Source organism: Hydra vulgaris, chromosome 10 (genome assembly GCF_038396675.1).
Source record: "Hydra vulgaris chromosome 10, alternate assembly HydraT2T_AEP".
NCBI lineage: Eukaryota > Metazoa > Cnidaria > Hydrozoa > Anthoathecata > Hydridae > Hydra > Hydra vulgaris.
The window spans coordinates 37054609-37072802 of NC_088929.1; the positions used below are offsets into that span (position 1 = coordinate 37054609).

Sequence of the window (18194 nt, forward strand, 5' to 3'; positions counted from 1 at the left end):
TTTTTGTTTTAACTTTTATTTCGCTGATTAAACAATATTACAACTTTTCATGTAAAATAAATAACATCGTAAACATAAAAAACCTTTATAAAAACAAAGTGTCTGGACGTCCGGCGACCGGACAAATATCTTTAGCACTATTTGTCCGGCGATTGTACCACGTGATCGCCGTAAAAAGTGTAATTTGTGTAATTTATACGTCGCGTTAGTATTTCTAAAGATGGCATCTATTTTTATATGGGTGACCAATTTACTTCACTTAAAGAAATCCAGGATACTTTAGAAAATTACATGAAAAAATATCATGTCCAATATTATAAAAGAAATACAAGAACTATATCCGGTTTCAAAAAACATTTTCTATCAAAAAAACATCTTGATACTCCTAACTGCCTTACGTATGGAGAATTAGGATTCAACTGCATCCACGCCGTGGTTGATTTAAACTTCTTCCCACCGTGGACCACGGTGGGAAGAAATTTAAATCAACCACTGTTACAAGACTAAAGCAAAGGTATGCCTAACTTATTTAATTTTATATCTGCTTTTATGTATTAAATTACAATTTCATCAGTGATAATTTTATCAATAATATTACCTAAGTTTACTTAAATTTAATAAATTATTTACAATAAAGCTCGGTGTTGATTAAAGTTTATTTTATACTCAATTATATAAACATAAATTGCTTAAATTAAAATTTTTTCTTTAAATTGTTATGTATTTTTTCATAAATGATTTATGCTTGATTTCAGTGGCAAATTAGAATTAATACTGGGATTACATTATTGCAATGATAGAATGAGAGCTAAGGGTTTTAGATTAGATAAATAAGAGAAATTTATGTATTGTAAAGTGAAGAATGAGCAAGTAAAAAATACTGAAGAGTGACCATATGAAGTGTGTAGAAAGAGTGTTGAAGAATGCGCTTTTGTTTCCTAATATTAAGAACACAATGTGCTCCTAGTATTATTATCAAAGTGGCCATCATATTATAATGGATTTTAGCATAATGTAAAAGTTAGAAAATAGATTGAAAAAATAGTGAAGGAAAGATAAAGTGTGTTGGAAAGCTTTTTTAATCTTAAAGATGAAATTGGATTAGCTGGTGGAGAAATGGTTTCTACGACAAGAGTATGGGATAAGTTTACAAAACTTTCTATGTTTCTTACAGTATAAGGTGCATTATTATATAATAAAGGAAAGTTATGTACTACATGAATCCAGAGTATTAAGTGATAGTGAAACACTGGTCGTGAGGGTTGATGTTGTATAGTGTCTGGAACAAACAAAGCTAATGATCAAATTTATGTTGTGAATCTAAATGATAAGAAAAGAAGTGATGATCTTAAAAAATATTGGAAATAGTAAGTGTATCTGATAGGATGCATCAGGAAAGATTAAGGTGGTTAGGCAAGTAGAGTGATAAGATATAGATATTGGTTATCATCATTTAGAGATTTAGTTTCAATAGTCAAAGTTAAAGAGTTGGTTAGTTTCAGTAGTCAAAGTTAAAAGTTAATTTAATGCCTATATATATATATATATATATATATATATATATATATATATATATATATATATATATATATATATATATATATATATATATATATATATATATATATATATATATATATATAAATGTGTATATATATATATAAATATATACATATATATATATATATATATATATATATATATATATATATATATATATATATATATATATATATATATATATATATATATATATATATTGATCCTTTAGCATTTTTGGAAATTTACCAATAAAAAGTGAAGTTGTCGAAAAAAGTTGAAATAAAAAGTGAAGGTTAAATGGGTGAGAAAAAAGTTTAAAGTTTTTAAAAATATAAATGAATTTTACAACTGCTTAAAATAAATGCTTCTTGCATTTACTTTTTTTTGCAACTATTTTTATTTTAATAAAAAAAAGTCTGACCAAAAGGCTTATCTACAGCCTAAAAGCCTATAACATTTCTTTGGGATTCTAAAATGGTTTGTGCTTCAGAATATTTGTCTTATATATATCATCAGTGTATACAGTCTTGTTACTATTGGTAAATATAGCTTCAGCTTTGGCAAAATCTTGGATTCGGTACATTTTTAGATAAAAACAAAACAAACAAAAAAAAATATGTACTTTTCCAGAACATTTGGACAAAATTGCAAAGCATGCATTAACTTTCAACTGAGTGATGATGGGAAGAAACTTCAAGTTGTTAAAATGATTGAAGAACACTCTTATTGTATCACAGAGGTAATTTACTTGTAACAATTTTATAAAATAGTGATATAATGTATTACAAAATAATTTTAAATAAATTTGTTGCAGGAATCATTTATGCATCTCCCACATCAGCGTCAATTGGATGGAGATGAAAAAAATGAAATGACTCATATGCTTGCTGTAAAAGCTAACAAAAAGTTGATACAGCAACATATGATGAAATCTACTAGGAAAGTTATTACATTTAAGAATTTTCCAAATATTAATCAAGCTTTTAAAAATCAGGATGATAACAATTTGACAACTCTGTTAAGTGAAATGCTTAAACAGAAGGATTCTGTGACAGAGGTTGTTATTAATGATGACAATCAACTTCAGGCATTGTATTATCAGGAAAACAAGATAATGAAGTTATTTGCATAATATCCTGAACTGCTTCTCCTTGATGCAACATACAAGCTTAACAACTTGCGTATGCCACTTTGTGTGTCGATGGAAATAGTGAAGGAGTAATTGTTGCACTCTAGATTGTTGCTAATGAGGAGAGTAATTATAAAAGAGTTAACAAACATGTTTAAAATATAACGATACCAGTGGTGTTCAAGTTGTTGTGACAGACAAAGATATGGTTGAGAGAGATGTGATTAGTGACAAAATTCCAAATGCTTCTCTTCAATTATGTCTTTTTCACACCTTGCGCACATTTCGCAGGGAAATAACTGTTGAAAAAATGGGTTTAAAGGCAGAGCACAGACTACTTGTCTTAGAAATTCTGCAACAATTAGTTCACTCTTAAAATGAGATTGCCTATAATATGCATTATAAAGACCTTAAGGCTCTTAAATTGGAGCCTGTCATAGACTATTTTAATGTAATTTGGCATAGCATAAGAATGCAGTGGGTTGAAGGTTAAAAGAAGAAAAAGTTGAATCTAATGTACAGCACAACAAACCGTGTTGAAAATGTAAACCAGAAGTTAAAAAGTGTCATATCCAAAAACTCTGGGATGGTTACATTTTTTTTGGATTTGATTGTTATCATAAGAGTATTAGAAAATGAGCGCAGACATAGAGCCATATGTGTTTTTGATAAATCATCCACTAGTTTGATGTCCAGTTCACAGGAAGAGTATGCCGCTTTAGTAACACCTTTCGCCATGACTCACATAAATGCACAGTTGTTAGCTACAAAGAAGTTTTAATTCAGCAGGAAACTACCAGTATTTTATGCAACTGTAGTTTTGCTACTTTAATGGGCTTGCCATGCAAACATATTTTTAGATTCCGATTGAATAGTGGAGAGAACTTATTTAAAGAGTGGCTTGTTTTAAAAAGGTGGAGATTAGATTTTTTTCAAATTTAACCGAGTCCACTGAGTATTTACAGTCAAATTTCATTAGTGTTTCATTTATTCAGCAAGATTGTAGAAAGCCTCTGTCACAACAGGCAAAATATAGAAAAGCGTTCTTGATATCTTAGAGAATTGCTGCATTGAAGCACAGGGAAAGCAATTTGATATTTTGCTATTAAAATTGTTAGAGTTTGAAAATTTTTTACAGGTTTTTCCAAATAAAGAAATAAATGATATGGTGTTAGATATCAGTGAAGCTGATGACTTTTAAAATCCAATAGTTTCTAGTGATGAGTTGATCTCCAATTTTTTGGTTCAGCCTCATACACAATCTCTATCTGTGATTCAAAGCAAAAAAATCAGCCAATGAGTCAAAAGTAAATGTGCTTCCTCATTTACATTTACAAACTCCGTTGTTGAATAACAACACTGCAGCTAACTCACTATCACTTGATGAGTCTGTTCTAAGTGAGTATTTTTCCTCATTACGTTATTAAAATTTATAATTGTTCATTTTTTTAGAATTGATTTTTTTTTCTGCCAGATCCCAACCTATATAAGATGCTGTCACATATACCCAGGCGTGGGTGACCAAAAGTATCTGAAACAACAGTTATTGGATTACCCAAAAGAAAGAGAGAAACCACTTTTAAGTTGTTGTCATTTTTAAAGATGTCCCCGACAGATATGGAAACAAGTACTAATAAAAAATATATAATGATAGAATAAATAATCCTACAAGAATTACCATACCTAATTAATAAAAAGATTTATATTACCTAAATATCGTAATCCTTAAAGTTTTTTCAATATTGTATATAAGCTAAATATGTTATACTTATTTATATATTGCTTTTGTCATTTTTTAATTCTGCTTCAGTGCTGCTTGGGTGGTTAATAAAGCCAAATATCTTGTTATTAGTCCTCAGTGGTGAGCAACTTGTTGAGATGGTTTATATTCTACCTTGGCTAAAAATTCCAACAAAAGTGACATGAGCCAGTTGAAATAAAAAGAGTAAGAAAGTATTTTTCTTCGCTTTCTTGGTCATATCTGACTAGTAAGCTTGAAATAATCAAGCAAAGGAATCTTTGGCTGTGCCAAGCTTGTAACAACGAACTCTGTGACACATTTGTCATATGTTGTGATCATTGTCTAAGTTGGTTTGATAGAAAATGTGTCGGTTTAAAGGCTGCTCCTAAGAGCAAAGCTTGGTTTTGCAAAAGCTGTTTAAATAATAAGTCTATGAGTTTAATATCCAATCAAAGGTAATCAAGTTTTATGTAAAAAAAACTGTTGAATGATGTGCAGTTAGATATTTGTTTTTCAACAAGTTTCCTATTTTGAAATTAAACATTTATTTGCAAGTGTTACATGCATAACTTGGTGTTGCATTTTTGTATTTTCAAAGTTTTTTAAGTTTTATCTTTATCTAGCACTATCTATCCAGCTGAACTTTCATCTAATAATGAGGATCAATTTTGTACACAAAATTGTGACATCTTTTTAACATTAAAGCTTTCTGCAGCTGATTTGCAAGATATTTCAGCCAAACAGATGTTATCAGACAATGTGGTTCACACAGTTCAAAAAATGATAAGAAATGTTTGTGGGTTACAAGATCCAGTTCTAGGACAAAATTTGCATGATGGTGCTTTACACTGGCTGACAATCAGCACTTTTGAATGTGCTAAAGATGAGGTTTAGTATGTTTCATAGAAACATAAAGAAGCATGTTATCAGACAAATTTGTTCAATTGTGAACTATTTCAAAGATATTTTAACAGTACGTGTTTTGCCAGTGTAGCAGCAAATAAATGGTGTCGATTGTGGTTTATTTGCATTAGCTTTTGCGCAGTACATTGCTTGCACTAGCTCAAATCCTTCTTTTGTTGCATTTGATTCACACATGATGAAAAAGCATTTACTTTAAAGCATTACAGAAAATCATTTAAATGATTTTCCTAAGACTACAAAATCAGTAAAGTTTTGCAAAGAAAAAGTGTTTTCTTTACATTGTATTTGTTGGCAGTTATGGATGCTTTTAGGCAAATTTGACAAAAAAAGGTAAGTCAGTTGGTAATTAATCTAAAGTCTATTTAATCAGTCATTTAAGTCTCATGTATAGTTTAATGTTTTTTAAAAAAATACTGTCTCATTAACAACTAACTATTAATAATAGTTATTGAATTAAAATTTATTATGATTGATTTTAAAATCAAATAATGATTATAATAGAAAACTGATATTAATAGATTTAGGGATATAGTACAGTGCAACAACTGTGAAGATTAGTTTCATGGTATTTGTCAAGGCCTGCTAGAAAATGTTTCCGAAAATGAGATTCTTGAATGGTCATGTCCAGAATGTTTAGTAATGTACAGTTTGTAGTTGCTATTAATAATTTTGTAGTATTTGACATGATTATCTAATAATTCTTCTTGTGTTTTAATATTTTATTTTCTTGAAGTTTTGTAAAATATTGGTTACAATAATAAACAAAATAAATGTAACAGTTGTAAAAATGATTATGATCATATAACTAATTGCAATTTGAATACTATTAGAATTAGAATATTATTTAAGAATATTATTTATCTAAGATTAGATTATTAGTGTAGAAATCATTAAAATATGAGTTGAGAATTTATTAGAATATAAGTTTAGAATCCATTTAAATATGAGTATAGAATTCATCAGAATATGAGTTTAGAATCCATTAAAATATGAGTTTAGAATGCATTAGAATATGAGTTTAGAATTCATTAGAATATGCGTTTAGAATGCATTATAATATGAGTTTAGAATTGCAGCAGCATCAGATTTTTATATTTGCTTACATTTTTATATTTGTATTCTTAATGTTTTGAAAATTCGGTTCTCAGGTCTGTTTAGCACGCGTAATGTTTAATAATCTAAGTTTTTATGATATAAAAGAGGTATTTTAAACAATTTTCAAGTAAATTTTAACAGTTTTCAAGAAAATCGATATAAAAAAATTTAATTTTATTATAAAAACATATATGACACCTTTTGGATCTTTAATCACCCTCTACAACATGGCAAAAGCCCTTGTAACATAGTTGCATGGTGAACGGCATATTGTGTAAATTCCGTATGATCCATTAATTAGGCAATGTGAACACACACATCCTAAGGGTTGCTTTTTTTATGGTTTTTATGTGTGTAATTGTGTTGATGTAAACTATGCTCATTACAGCTAATGCGAAAGTCTGGACATGCTGATTTATTTTACTTTTTGATCAAATAAATTCTTTTTCTCAATAAGCTACGATTACAAATTTGCAATAAGGTACAATATAACAATTGTTAAGAATTCAATTTTAGTATTTTTTTGAGTGCGTTAAACGTTTTTAACTGTCCAAAACCTATTAATGAACATTATTCTGCGAGTGTATATATATATATATATATATATATATATATATATATATATATATATATATATATATATATATATATATATATATATATATATATATATATATATATATATATATATATATATACACAGTATTGGACAAAACATTTGCAACCAACATCGAACAATGCTAAAAAGTGTTCCTAATTTTACATGTCTTAAAAACGAAACGAACTATACTACCACAGCTAACAGTTCAGGAGTCTGGAGTCATAGCATGCCATGACATGAGCAATCAGCTGACAGGTGACAGCAAACAGGCAAAATTTCGTTGACAAGTGCCATTTTGCAGCGGACAAAACAAGTGCAACTTTTTTGGTTTGTTTCATTTTCTTAAATCTGGTCCGTGTCAACGTCATGGAAGTTTTTTAATAATTAAAGGAAGTATCCAGAAGTTTCCAGAAGCATGCAGAAGTTTCCAGAAGAAGCATCTGGAAGCATCCAGAAATATCCAGAAACATTCAGAAGCATCCAGACGCATCCAGAAGCTTCCAGACGCATCGAAAAGAAGCATCTAGAGTCTTCCAGAACAGGTTCACACAGGTTCATTTTACTATATAAGAGACATGTAAATCGACATGTAATTCAGTCAGTATATGGAAGTTAATCAGTCAGTATTATCAAGACAGTTTATCGAAGTGAGTTTTATCAAAGTGTTTTATCGAAGAACATCAATACAAGAAGTGAAATACAACAATTTTTTCATTACATCAATACAGTCCACATCCAACCAAGACGTTGTGTTCCACAGAGCATTATTGTATCATCACAAGGTAAATGTAACACGGTAAGCCTTGAGAAGCGGGATTATTTATTTTTATTATTTTTATGACTTCAAGTGCAAAAATGGCTCCTGACAGTCTTGGATTGGAACTAAGAAAGAAAATTATTGGCGATTACGTAAGTGGAATGTCACAAAAAAGTAGTTGTGATAAATATCGCGTGAAAAAATGGACCGTATCAAGACTATGTGCCAAATATCGTTCTACGGGGAAGTTGGCAGCAGATAACAAAGGTGGAAGACTGCGTTCCACCACTTCTAGAGAAGATTCTATGATCGTCAGATCCGTCAAGAAGGATCCCTGGATATCATCAGTCGAGATACAAAAGCAACTAGAGCTGCCTGTATCGGACCGAGCAATCAGACGACGTGCTGTTGAAGCCGGATTGTTTTCTCGACGCCCTGCAAAGAAACCGCTGATTTCACTAAAAAACCAAAAGAAAAGACTCCTGTTTGCTACATCTCATATTGACTGGAATGTGCAGAAATGGCGAACTGTCCCGTTCAGTGATGAATCGTACATCATTAGGAGCAATGGCATTTGCCGTGTACGTCGACCGGCCGGAAAACGCCTCGATTTACGTTACTGCCATAAGACCGTGAAGCATGGTGGAGGCAATGTAATGGTCTGGGGGTGTTTTTCTGCTAACGGTCAGGACCAATACATCGAAACGATGGAATAATGGACCGTTTCATGTATGAAAATATCCTGAAAGGTGTTATGTTACCTCATGCTGAATGGAATATGCCAATAAAATGGGTTTTTCAGCAAGACAACGATCCGAAACACACTGCAAAAGTAGTCAAGCAGTGGTCTCAAGACAACCACCTATCGGTGATGGATTGGCCGCCTCAATCTCCGGATCTCAACCCTATCGAGAACCTGTGGAAGATCGTCAACCCCAGAATTAATCGTGAAGGTGTTCGTAATAAGGATCAATTTTTTGAACAAATCCAAAAGGCCTGGGCAGCGATTCCACAAAGTTTCATTGATCATCTGATCGAATCTATGCCTCGAAGATGCAAGGCTGTGATCGACAACAAAGGATTCGCCACGAAATATTGATAGCGAAATACAGCTTGGTCAACATTTTGTCGAGTTGCACTTGTTTTGTCTAGAAGGAAATCAACTTTTTTTAATACTTTTGATTAATTTGTTAATTTTCGTGTACAAATAATGAACTTTGTGATGAATAAAACTTGAAGAACTTTGTCTCTAAACAGTTACATAGATATTTCTCTAAATTGAAAAAATGCAGCCCTTTTATATAAAGAAACTAAATTAGCATTATTTGGTTGCACTCGTTTTGTCCGATACTGTATATATATATATATATATATATATATATATATATATATATATATATATATATATATATATATATATATATATATATATATATATATATATATATATATATATATATATATATATATATGTTGTTGAATGTATTTTATTTTTTACGTTTGCTCTTTCGCCAATGCTTGCAAATTATTTTGATGCGCTATGCCGCTTGTTTATACTTGTCGCCTATTGCATTTTCAAACTATGTTGCAAGATATAACAATATTTTTAAAATACAATTCTCATCAAGTAATAAAAAGGTTCCCATACCCTTGTTTTTCGAGCTAGATAGCTTAGCAATAATTACCTTCTGTAAGATCTTTGAAAGAAATTTGAGAACTTTCTAATTTGAATTTCCGACTAGCATTTCGTTATAAAAACTTCCGTAGCAAAATACTGAAAATTTATGTAACTGAACCAAATTAAGTCTTTATCGGCTATCATTTTCATCTATATATGGTATTTGTTTTTAAAATTTCGCCTGAGGCTGTAAAGGTAAGGCCAACACTAATGTTTGATCGTAGTCTAAGGACTTTAGTTAAATACAATTTTATAGGCAAGACTTACATATTGTATGTGACATTATTCCAGAGCTATTTTAAAGTAAATACAGTTTACAAAAGGACATATCGTTATTAAATTTGTAGACAGCGTCTACTTTAATGTATGATTAATACATTTTAATAGATTAAATAATTGTGTGAGAAAAACAAAATTTCCCTCAAATTATTCAATTAAACGTAAAGCTATGATGTGTAATAAATCTATAGGCAATAAATAAAAAGAAAAAAATACAAAAAAATCTGAAAACAAATACTGTAAACTATATATGTCAGGAATTAAGGAGATGCATTTTAATTTGTTGTTTAAACGATGAATTTTAGGTCTTTAATATTTTTATTTTGGAAACGATTCCATATTGATGGACCACGGCTTGTAATTAGAAAACTTGACTGCTGTGATTTAATTTTTCCTAGTTGATAGTCGTTCCTGTTATTTGGACGCAGATTATATTTTTCAGAAATGATATAAGAAAGTTATCTGAAAAAACGCTTGGCAGAAGATTGTTTATATACTTGTACATAAAAATTAATATCTGTAATGTGTTAAGTTTCTCAATATCTAGAACCATCATGCTTTTCATCACTGGGGCCGGGTTTACTAACCTATTTAAATAATTAATTGCTTTGCATGCATGGTTTTGCAGACTTTGCAATTTGAGCAATTTGGTTTTATGGGTGCTGGCCCATACAATATTTGCGTACAAAAGCTGACTATGTACAAGACTAAAGTAAAGCATATTACGTGATTTACTATCGAGAAAAAGTCTTGACTTATACAAAACACCTGTTACAGAGGACACCTTTGTTTCAAGAAGACCAATATGGTTTCTCTATGACAAATTTCATCAAAAAGTACTCCCAAAAATTTTGTGTATTTTTCACGTTTAATTTGATTTTTGTTAATAAACAGTTTAGTTTAATAAGCTCGTTAATTAGACAATAATAGAGAATAAAGTCGTAGTTTTTAAAAATTTGTATTTTTATTTCTAATTATTTAAGTAATTTATAACATGTATTATAAAATTAATATAAATTTTAAAACCGCCAGATTGAATGCAAAAAACCGCCAGATTAAATGCAAAAAACCATCAGATTAAATGCAAAAACTGGTACTTTTCATATTTTTCAAGATAACTCAAAAAGCTTAACATAAAATTAAAGAAACTAAATTTCCTAAAGAGCAATAGATTAACAGCTGCAAGAGTTACAAGAGATGCGATGCAAGAGGTTAAGAGCTGAATAGCTTAAGAGAATTCAGTGCATGCCGCATTTGCTTAAGTAGTATATTTTCGTGAGCATGCGCAAGAAGCTAAACTGGCTGCTGCGTTAACGAACTAATGTATCAGCCGAGTGAATTTTAATAAATATATATTATTTGAATTAAATAGTATAATGAGAAAAAATAAAAATAAAAATTATAAGAAAAAAGGAAAGAGAACCAATATACAAATCAAGCAAAAAACAAAAACAACAAATAGAAATAAAAAACACAATATTAAAAAAAGAAAATAATTAAAAAAAGAAATATAATACATTATGAAAATAAATACGTCAATCGAATAAAAATTAGCTGTCGCATTTTTATCTCAAAGTAAAGCAGTCAAGAAAAAGATCTATTTAGACTTTATTTAAAAATACCATATAGAAAAAGAGTATTGGTTCCAAAAAATAATCGAAGTTATCAATCTCTCGTCTAAGTTTTCTATATATTAAAAATTCACATTGTTTTAGATTAATCTTATAAGTACTTTAAATGAATAATTATTATGTAATAATATAATTATCATGTAATAATTTAATTTAATGTAATAATGCAACTAAAATCTATTTTTAAAATTGAAAATAGTTTTATATTTTATTTATTTTCAGTGGATTATCAACGGAAACTTTCCTGGTTCGTGTTAATAGCAAAGTTCGATTCTTTTTTCGTCCAACACTTACCTATAACACTTACTTAAGTAAAACACTGCTTGAAACAATTTAAAAAAATTCTTTTACGTGGTAGCCACAAAAAATGTGGAATTTACAGGTAGTATGATCATCCTTAAAACAAAATGTTATTGCATACATTTTTTATTTACTTCAAACATAATTTCTTATTTTGCAAAATGAAATTTGTGTAATATTTCTCAAATACCGTTGGTTTTACTCCCGGTATCTTGCTTATCGACCAACTCAAATTTGTTCAGTGCCACATTTTACTGCAAGAAGAACCAGTGGGGCTGTACTTAGTCGACATTCTAAAATATAATCTTTCTATCTTTCTACCAAATCATTTTGAAAAAGTTATGCGTGTATAGGATCAAGATTCAAAACTGCTGTTTGCATATGACTACGCCAGTAGTTACGCCAGCTATTCTAACCATCATTTGGAGCAGCATATCGGGTATTCAGCAAGATAAATTAGAAACTGCAGTTCGTCAAGATTGATTTAAGTATGGTTAACGAACTGTACAACACCCTAAAGCTTAACATACAACAAGTTCGCTCCAATTTTGAACAATACCCAAGTCAATTCTTTTGGTCGGCTCAGACAAATATGCTTAATATAAAAGATGTCTAAGAGCACGTAGAAGGCACCACAATAAAATCAATAGTGTGAAAGATTAATTTTTTCTGGGCTATTTAAAATGATTGATGAAGTTTTCAAGATTAATGAGTGAACTAGATAAAAGAAAGTAAGCTATTCCGAATTAAATTCGTTTGGCTTTGATATAATCCTCCGCAGCATGTTTATACATTATAATTATATAAGTATATAAATTATAATCATATAAACATATAATTACATATTATAAAAGCAAATAAATTTTAAATTCGTAAGAAATAGAAGTCCTTATTCGAGAAGCCATTTTTAAAGAACTTTTTCACTGAAAACTTTGTAGATAAAACAACGGTTTTTGATTGGCTAAAGTATAACCTAATCCTATTGGGAGAAAAAGATGTTTTTTTTTAAATGTTAACTTTCATTAAATTTGGTTTTTGAAATTTCTGAAATTTCTTCCAGTGCACAAAAACTGTTTCAAATTTTCAACTGTTTTCCAATTGACCTTAGCTTTCGTTATTGAGTAAATGTCTTTGAATGTTCAGGAAACAACAAAATTATTGGATTTTTCTGTACAGCAGACATTTTTACAGAGAAAATATTGAGAGTATATAGAGGTTGTTTGTAACTATGTTAATTCTTTACCCTGATTTTTTTTTTAATAAGAGGTTGTTTGTAGCAATACATAAAAACGAGATAATTGTGTTAAATTTTATAGTTTTTATTCATTTATTCAGTATTTTGAAATTTTTTCTTAAAAAACTCAAAATTTTAAATAAAAAAAAATATTAATTACTTTTTAAAAAATAATTTTATGTTGTTATAAACTGCGTCATGATGTAATAAATGTATTATCGGAATAAATTGTTATTGCATTATAAAAAAAAGTCCGAAAAAAAGATTGTTTTCAATTAACAACATATCCATTTTCGATGAGTCTTTAAGTTGAATGAAAGTTAGAACAATATTTTGGAAGAGACTAAATAAAACTAAATAACTAAATAAAACTAAATAACTAAATAAAACTAAATAACTAAATAAAACTAAATAACTAAATAAAACTAAATAACTAAATAAAACTAAATAACTAAATAAAACTAAATAACTAAATAAAACTAAATAACTAAATAAAACTAAATAACTAAATAAAACTAAATAACTAAATAAAACTAAATAACTAAATAAAACTAAATAACTAAATAAAACTAAATAACTAAATAAAACTAAATAACTAAATAAAACTAAATAACTAAATAAAACTAAATAACTAAATAAAACTAAATAACTAAATAAAACTAAATAACTAAATAAAACTAAATAACTAAATAAAACTAAATAACTAAATAAAACTAAATAACTAAATAAAACTAAATAACTAAATAAAACTAAATAACTAAATAAAACTAAATAACTAAATAAAACTAAATAACTAAATAAAACTAAATAACTAAATAAAACTAAATAACTAAATAAAACTAAATAACTAAATAAAACTAAATAACTAAATAAAACTAAATAACTAAATAAAACTAAATAACTAAATAAAACTAAATAACTAAATAAAACTAAATAACTAAATAAAACTAAATAACTAAATAAAACTAAATAACTAAATAAAACTAAATAACTAAATAAAACTAAATAACTAAATAAAACTAAATAACTAAATAAAACTAAATAAAAAATGGCTGATTTTCAAATAGAAAGCGGGAAAATAATTTTAACTTTTCATTTTTATTTTAATGATGTTTATATGTAAGGGGTTTATATGTAATCTATTATTTTGCTATTAACTAATTTGGCTACTATGTAAAATTTTGAGTTCTAAAGCAATCTTTTTAAATTGCTTTTCAGATAGCTTCAACTTTTTTTAGAGCAATCTAAAAAGATTGCTTTAAAACTCAAAATTTTACGCAGTAGCAAGATTAGGTTAGCCCGATTATTTCTTATGATCAATGCAATGTTTTTTAAAAACTCTTTATATATACTTTTTGTTGCATTGAATGAAATAAATTCTGTGAAAAAAAGCAATTTATTAATCAATTATTCTTACATATTCCTATTATTTTTTGAAGCAAAGTGCAGAATATATTTTAAAACTTTTATTTAGAAAATACATTCTTTTACATTCCATTTTTAAGGAAATCATCACCTAACTCTTTTTTTTTTAGGTTAATAAGTCAGTGAACAAAATTTTTTTTTTGGCTTTTTCGGCAATAGCAGACAACCCCCCGCCCCCTTCATCCCTCCTTTAAAAATCTTTTCGGGACAACCCTGCAAGCTTGTCATCTAGATCATCAATTAGAAATCAGCCAACGAGAAGGAACCAATGGGCCAGGCCATTTTTTGGTAGGCTTTCTTTCTCTTCACCTATTTTTATTGTCTTGCACATGTTATGAAAATAATGTTGATCTTTACTAACATTATTTGTCTCAATCTCATTAAGGATGTTCGGTAAGTTATTTTGTCTGAAATCAAAACTGACAACTGTTAACTCGTGACAATTTTCAAGTGCCTACCCGATGTGGCCATTAAATGCAGTATTAAATGCAGTCGCTTATTTAGTCACCTGTTACTAAATAATTACTAAATTAAGACCACCTGTTAGCTCATACTCATTCCTATTAAATGCTCATCCACAGTGCTCTATGATAAGACCGTAAGGACTTCTGGAGTCACCTAAATAAAATTAAAAAAAAAAAAGACATGCTGCAATGTCAATCAAGTCTAAACTTTTTATCTTAGCAATTGCTAAAGTCTTTGATTCACTTTTTCTTTTTAATTATTTTCAAATTATTGTGCAAAGATTCTACTTTCTGCTGAGCTCTTTAATAATTTAATAACAAAAAAAAGCCTTAAAATGCTAAAAAACAGTAAAATAAGATCCTTTAACAAAAAATATAGGCAAAAGTCCTTTTTTTTTTCTTTTCCTATTCAACTTATATCATACACTAGCAACAGTTTACACTATTCAAAGTTAAATTTTATAACCAAATTACAATGTAATTGAATAAGGATAAAAAGCATAAAAACACACACGGTTTTTAGTGTCTTCATGATAAAATCAATAAAGTAATAAAATCTGTTAAAACACACTTTTAATAAAATAAAACACACTTTTTATAAAAGAAGTATTTGTGTAGCTGCAAATTTTTCTTCAAAATTTGAATTTGATTTTCAAACTAATAACTCAATGTGATTTTTGCGATGTGACGCGGTCAAAATGTTTTTTACTTTTATAAAGTTGTAAGAAAGTTTAACGACATCAATTTAAAAATATTTTTTTTTGAAATTTGAATATTCCAAAGTATACGATAAAATAACAAGATGCCTATAATCGAACCAGATACATGGAGGCATCAATTTTTTGAAATAAATAATTGTCCAGAAAATGTTTTTATTCCAACAAAGGATTCAGATGCTTACCAGCTGTTTCCAAAATTCAACTGGATATATAACAAGTTATTAGTTGCTGAGAAACAACTTTTGCCATGTGGTCCTCATGGTACGCTGCCACCGAAAGACTGCAAATATCCAATTTTCAGTAAACCAATATACAACCTCCGCGGTATGGGTGCTGATATACAGATTTTTCAAAATGAAGATGAATATAAAAACTCTATGAAATCGGGTCATATGTGGTGCAAACTTCTAGTTGGTGAACACTGGAGTTCTGATGTAGCACTCATTGATGGAAAATTAAAATGGCAGTGTCACGCAATTGGTTACGCGTTAAACGATGGAATCTTTGACTACTGGGAAATAAAAGAAAACAAGTTTCTAGATAAAAAAATAAAAGATTTCGTAGAACAAATATTAACAGGATACACCGGGATGTTGAATCTTGAAACAATTGATGGCGTAATAATTGAAATCCATTTACGATTTGCTGATCAATGGCCCGATTTATACGGTGAATGGTTTGTTCCTTCATTGGTAAGTTTATATACAAATAAAGAATTTGCCATCGGTGCATCTAAAGGATATGGGTATAGTGTTGTTTTATTTGATAAACCACGTCAACATGTAAAACCCAACCCAGAATTAATAAAAAGTTTTCAAGAAGAATACTCGAATATAAGTAGCATTCAATTGACATTTAATGAGCATGCACTTGTTAGCTCATACTCGATGGCTCCAGGAGGACTTATGATTGCTGTAATTAATGGGTTTGATTTGCGTGAATGCAAAAAGGTTAGAGAAAAACTGTACGAAGTGATGTGCTGATTAAATTGAATTTCTGAATATATGAGTTAAATAGTCAATTGAAGTCAAATAATCAAAAATAGTCAAAAAAACTACATTATCAAACTTTGCAGAAGAATTTGACGATGTATTTTTTTAAATAGTTTCTCATTTTAGTTTTAAATAGGAAGACAAAAAAAATTCTAAGCAATCATTATCTAAGTCATGATGAAACGCTTACACCTTATTTCAAATGGCTTAACCCCATTAAAATGTTAAGAAAAATTTTTCGATTTTTTTATTGCTTTATCACTTAATTCAATCATTGCAGATTCCAAAAATACACAATTTGCGGTAAGTTATATGTTCTTTGATAGAGAAATTTGTGTTCTTATGGGCTATGGTGAATCACCATCATTGATCTTTTTTATCCTTAGCAACACCTTAGTGACCTTGTCAGCCTGCCTATATTATGCCCCAAAAGTAATTTGATCTGCAATATTCAATCTCTGGTTTTTCAATCCCCTTAATTTTAGATTGCTGCAATCTAAAAGCCAGGGGGGTTAGTACTATGCTGAGATTTAAAGAAGAAAAGAAGAAGTGGTGATGTTTATTTTGTGTTATGTTTTCATAATTGTCTTTATTTTAATTTCATAATTGTCATTTTTTATATTCATCTCAGTGATATAGTTAATTGCATGTGTTTTTGATATCTTTATTTTTATCTATAGAGCCTTGATCGATTTGCATGATCTAATGATCATGCAAATTGATCAAGTAAAATGATTAAAAATATGGAAAAAAAAAAAAAGCTAAAAAAAAATATGAAAAAAAATTCAATGTGTTATAAAAAAGGATTTCTTAATAAAAAGAATTAGATGAGAAAATATGTAGTTCTGCTGTACACTAATATTCAAATTTTTATACTGTTTTTTCATTTTTTATTTTGTTTCTAATTTTTCTCAGAAATAGGATTTTCTTGCATTCCCCTAAATTTAAATAAATTTTTTTGAAACTTTTTTTCGACCTATTAACATAAAGTTTTCACAGCACAATCTTTAATATTGGAAATAGGTTCTAACTAAAAACAACTATATAGAGCAAAAAGATCTTGCGTAATTGTGTTTTTATTTTTTTAAATAACCAGTTTTTTTGATGCTCAAATAAAAATGTCTGCCATTATAGATTAGCAATGTTTTGAAGTTAGATTTTAGTTCAGAACCTCCTTTACTACTTTATCTCAATGCAGTAAAAATTTGGTTTAAATACAACATACAGACGCTTAGAATCTAATGTTTAAAGTTTTAAACTTATTTAGGGATTTAGGAATTTTTAAAAATTTCGAGAAAAATTTTTTCTTTAAATTTAATCTACCAACGCTAACCTAGTAAAGAATTTTTTTTAATTTTTAAAGGATTTTAGAAGTAATGGCGTTGAGCCTGCTTCTGTTAATAATGTAATGAGTTAATTGCTTGCTTTTACCCCTGCTCACAAAATGATATTATTCTACAAAATTTTTGTTGTACACGCTTCAGAAAAATAGGTTTTAGGTTTAAAATTTCCAAATACTTTATTAGAGCTGTCTAATCAGAGGCTGATATATATTTAACACAATCCTATCATCATAAGAAGTTCTCGAAATAGAATGACTACGAGAATTAGTTGTAACTTTTTTTTTTACTTTTAATATTAATCTAAAAATAAAGAATTTTTTAATAAAATAAATTATAGAAG

At 28.4% G+C, this 18194-nt stretch overlaps 1 long non-coding RNA gene across 1 annotated transcript; it reads left to right on the plus strand.

Moving 5' to 3' along the window:
• Positions 1 to 233: 233 nt before the first annotated feature.
• On the plus strand, positions 234 to 12965 carry LOC136086583 (uncharacterized). The gene is made up of 3 exons (XR_010641446.1): positions 234 to 514; positions 1772 to 1843; positions 11600 to 12965. It is a non-coding gene; the product is annotated as an uncharacterized LOC136086583 (long non-coding RNA).
• Positions 12966 to 18194: the final 5229 nt, after the last annotated feature.